The sequence below is a fragment of the Pseudophryne corroboree genome, chromosome 3 (assembly GCF_028390025.1).
Source record: "Pseudophryne corroboree isolate aPseCor3 chromosome 3, aPseCor3.hap2, whole genome shotgun sequence".
NCBI classification, from domain to species: Eukaryota; Metazoa; Chordata; class Amphibia; order Anura; family Myobatrachidae; genus Pseudophryne; species Pseudophryne corroboree.
In genome coordinates this window covers 545,503,803-545,509,053 of record NC_086446.1, presented here as the reverse complement: position 1 = coordinate 545,509,053, position 5,251 = coordinate 545,503,803, and the positions used below count along the sequence as shown (strand labels likewise).

Below are 5,251 nucleotides of genomic sequence, written 5' to 3'. Positions count from 1 at the left end.
ACCACATTGTATCACTTTGCCTTCCTTTAGTAGCGATTCAATACATTTTGTGCAGTGGTAACACTGTTGTCTGGCTTCACCTCAGCAATTGCAAAAGATTGTGGTTTTTTGTGTCCATTTGCTCCTTATTTACTTCTAATAGTCCATCAGGATATATTGTTTTGCTGATGCTTAATTTATACTGGTATTTCTATTTTTTACAGTGGTAACACTGTTGTCTGGCTTCACCTCAGCAATTGCAAAAGATTGTGGTTTTCTTGTTCATTTTGCTCCTTATTAACTTCTAATAGTCCATCAGGACATATGATTTTGCTGATACCTAATTTATACTGAGATTTCTATTTTCTCCTTTTCCCATTCCTATTTACATTTTAATTTCATGGACTCTCACCATTGATTCAGGGCCATACCCCTGTCTAACATTGGCAGCAGATCCATCTATTTTCCTCTACTGGCCTATATCTGTCTCTTTCTTGATACTATGTAATTCGTGAACTCTCATCAGTGATTCCAGAGCTTCCTATTACCGCCTATTTTCTCTACTACCATACCACACTGGAAACGCCCGAAGCCGTCCGAACTTGGAAGCTAATCAGTGTTGGGCTGGGTCAGTACTCAAGTGGGGGACCATTGAGGAAGACTCAGTGTAGTAGAGCACACATTGATTCCACATGCTCAGTGTCTAACATTGACAGCAGATTCACACTGCCATCTTATTTCCCACTGCTTCTTCACTTTGTATCAGCTGGATATAATGGGTATTTATATTCTTAATTGTAATCAGCATGCAGGTCTCATTTATTATTTATGTTGGCACTAAGACAGGATAGGGATTCATCTGTTATTGGAACGCAGCGTCACAAATTTACAAATATTCACATTAACCATTTATAATATCTATATCTACTCCCGTCAGCTGGTTTATTATTATTAATACATTAGCAATTTTTGCCTATATTGTCTTTTTGATTGTTATTTCTTTCATTAACCACTATTTATTTTATTTTTTTGTCAATAAAAGTTGATTTTATTATTATATATCATATCTTGTATATTTCATTTCATATTTCAAAGTCAAGAGTGCACCCACAAAAGAGTCTTCTTTTCTCCTTGTTGTCTTAGGAGATGTACTAAGCAATGATAAAAGAGAAGTGAGCCAGTGGAGAAGTTGTCAATGGCAACCAATCAGCTGCTCAGTATCCTTTTATAGTATGATAATGATAAATGTTACGTCAATGCTGATTGGTTGCCATTGGCAACTTCTCCACTGGCTCACTTCTCCACTTTTATCACTACTTAGTACATCTCCCCCTATGGCCCTCTCCTCCAGGTTGCTCGCTCTCCTCACAATCTTCTATTTCATTGTGTAGTAGTGAAGCCAGTGTACACTGTAAATTCCAGCTTCTCAGACTGAAAACCCCAGAATGTACTGTATCCTCTTGTGAAGTAAACCCTGTCAAATGCTACTCAGGCATCTGGGTTATTTTCCAGGACTGCATAAAAAATATTTTGGTTTTGTCAAAATATACCCATAATATCCATCATTTACCACAGCAAATCCTTTCTTACTGGTCTTCCCCTAACCAGACTTTTACCTGTATAGTCTATTATGAATGTAGAAGAATGTTCAACTGCTGCTCTGCTATGTCCTTACTGTGGATGCCTGTATTTTACCAAATCCAATATAAAATGTCCTATTAACATACAAAGCCATTATTAAAAACTGCACCAACATACATTTCTTCCCCTGTCTCAAAACATCTCCCAGCTTGATCTATGCATGCTGCCCAAACCCGTACTCCCATTTGTAGTTACATGTATTTTCTCAGGATGTATGCTCTTGGGGAATTCTATCTTGTATAACAAGACCTTTCCCTACTTGCCAAACCTTCCCTCGTTCCCTGAAAACTCACCAATGCTGCCAGTCTCCCGAACCATCTTAACCTCCCTGTGCTGTTCTACCATACTACCTCCCACACAGTTTACTCAAAGCTTATATATATCTTCCTTCTATACTCAAACAAACCTCTGAGCCTGAAATTAACATGCTGTGCGAATGAATTATATAACCCAACTAAGCATTTATTCCCATTGTAATATGGCTAGACCAAGATGCGATATGTGTTACCTAGCCCCATTTCACAAATCAAATTTTTTAATAAATTATAAACTGATGGCCAGTGTCTTTTCCTAGTTATAAAATGCTGTAAGCTATATAAATAAATGTTAATAGAATAATATTCATCGCTTTGCTTACAAATTATAAGAAACTGAATCGTTGACACTCCTCTGTGATACTATATATTAGCACTGACAACAGTAATAAAGGAATGGTCTTGACAGCAATTAAACTAGTGATGTGCACCGGAAATTTTTGGGGTTTTGTGTTTTGGTTTTGGATTTGGTTCCGCGGCCGTGTTTTGGATTCGGACGCGTTTTGGCAAAACCTCCCTGAAAAATTTTTGTCGGATTCGGGTGTGTTTTGGATTCGGGTGTTTTTTTTACAAAAAACTCAAAAACAGTTTAAAACATAGAATTTGGGGGTCATTTTGATCCCATAGTATTATTAACCTCAATAACCATAATTTCCACTCATTTTAAGTCTATTCTGAACACCTCACAATATTATTTTTAGTCCTAAAATTTGCACCGAGGTCGCTGGATGGCTAAGCTAAGCGACACAAGTGGCCGACACAAACACCTGGCCCATCTAGGAGTGGCACTGCAGTGTCAGGCAGGATGGCACTTCAAAAAAATTGTCCCCAAACAGCACATGATGCAAAGAAAAACAGAGGCGCAATAAGGTAGCTGTGTGACTAAGCTAAGGGACCCAAGTGGCCGACACAAACACCTCGCCCATCTAGGAGTGGCACTGCAGTGTCAGACAGGATGGCACTTCAAAAAAATTGTCCCCAAACAGCACATGATGCAAAGAAAAAAAGAGGCGCACCAAGGTCGCTGTGTGACTAAGCTAAGCGACACAAGTGGCCGACACAAACACCTGGCCCATCTAGGAGTGGCACTGCAGTGTCAGACAGGATGGCACTTCAAAAAAATAGTCCCCAAACAGCACATGATGCAAAGAAAAAAAGAGGCGCAATGAGGTAGCTGTGTGACTAAGCTAAGCGACTCAAGTGGCCGACACAAACACCTGGCCCATCTAGGAGTGGCACTGCAGTTTTCTAGCGAGAGGATGAGTGCTTCCATCCTCATGTGAATCTGAACCACTAGCCATGAACATAGGCCAGGGCCTCAGCCGTTCCTTGCCACTCCGTGACGTAAATGGCATATTGGCAAGTTTACGCTTCTCATCAGACGCTTACAATTTTGATTTTTGGGTCATTTTACTGAACTTTTGTTTTTTGGATTTTACATGCTCTCTACTATGACATTGGGCATCGGCCTTGGCAGACGACGTTGATGGCATTTCATCGTCTCGGCCATGACTAGTGGCAGCAGCTTCAGCACGAGGTGGAAGTGGATCTTGATCTTTCCCTATTTTAACCTCCACATTTTTGTTCTCCATTTTTTAATGTGTGGAATTATATGCCAGTATCAATAGCAATGGCCTACTACTATATATACTGCACACAACTGAAATGCACCACAGGTATGGATGGATAGTATACTTGATGACACAGAGGTAGGTAGAGCAGTGGCCTTCCGTACCGTACTGCTATATATACTGGTGGTCACTGTCAGCAAAACTCTGCACTGATTACTCCTCCTATATAATATACTGGTGGTCCCCAGTGCCCACAATAAAGCAGTGTGAGCACAGATATATGCAGCACACTGAGCACAGATATGGAGTGTTTTTCAGGCAGACAACGTATACTGGTGGTCACTGGTCAGCAAAACTCTGCACTGTACTCCTCCTATATAATACAGCTGCTCCCCAGTCCCCACAATTAAGCAGTGTGAGCACAGATATATGCAGCACACTGAGCACAGATATGGAGTGTTTTTCAGGCAGACAACGTATACTGGTGGTCACTGGTCAGCAAAACTCTGCACTGTACTCCTCCTATATAATACAGCTGCTCCCCAGTCCCCACAATTAAGCAGTGTGAGCACAGATATATGCAGCACACTGAGCACAGATATGGAGTGTTTTTCAGGCAGACAACGTATACTGGTGGTCACTGGTCAGCAAAACTCTGCACTGTACTCCTCCTATATAATACAGCTGCTCCCCAGTCCCCACAATTAAGCAGTGTGAGCACAGATATATGCAGCACACTGAGCACAGATATGGAGTGTTTTTCAGGCAGACAACGTATACTGGTGGTCACTGGTCAGCAAAACTCTGCACTGTACTCCTCCTATATAATACAGCTGCTACCCAGTCCCCACAATTAAGCAGTGTGAGCACAGATATATGCAGCACACTGAGCACAGATATGGAGTGTTTTTCAGGCAGACAACGTATACTTGTGGTCACTGGTCAGCAAAACTCTGCACTGTACTCCTCCTATATAATACTGCTGGTCCCCAGTCCCCACAATTAAGCAGTGTGAGCACAGATATATGCAGCACACTGAGCACAGATATGGAGTGTTTTTCAGGCAGACAACGTATACTGGTGGTCACTGGTCAGCAAAACTCTGCACTGTACTCCTCCTATATAATACAGCTGCTCCCCAGTCCCCACAATTAAGCAGCACAGCCACAAATATTATTAATAAACGGAGAGGACGCCAGCCACGTCCTCTCCCTAACATTTCCAATGCACGAATGAAAATGGCGGCGACGCGTGGCTGCTTATATAGAATCCGAATCTCGCGAGAATCCGACAGCGGGATGATGACGTTCGGGCGCGCTCGGATTAACCGAGCCATACGGGAGAATCCGAGTATGCCTCGGACCTGTGTAAAATGGGTGAAGTTCGGGGGGGTTCGGTTTCCGAGGAACAGAACCCGCTCATCACTAAATTAAACGTGTATACTGTACAGTAGATGCTCCTAATTCTTACTAGCATAATTGTATCCAGCTCCACAGAAGGAGAACATTCCCAATTCATTCCTGAACTATGACTAGCTTTGGCTTTACAGCCATAGTTTGCATCCATTCCAAACTTTATATGACAGATTAAAGCCCTGTAAAAATTATTTATTTTTGGGACAGAAGCCGAATAGCTCGATACACCCTGCTCATTACAAATTTGTGGCTCTGAATATTTCAGTTACATTTTACAGAACAGCCATAAGGTCATTCTAATCTCATTATATTCATCGCAGATCAACCCCGC

General features: G+C 41.6%; 1 pseudogene; it reads left to right on the top strand.

Annotated features, from left to right (window-relative positions):
- Positions 1 to 537: 537 nt before the first annotated feature.
- LOC134896241 (5S ribosomal RNA) lies at positions 538 to 656 on the top strand (annotated as a pseudogene).
- The last annotated feature ends 4,595 nt before the right edge of the window (positions 657 to 5,251 follow it).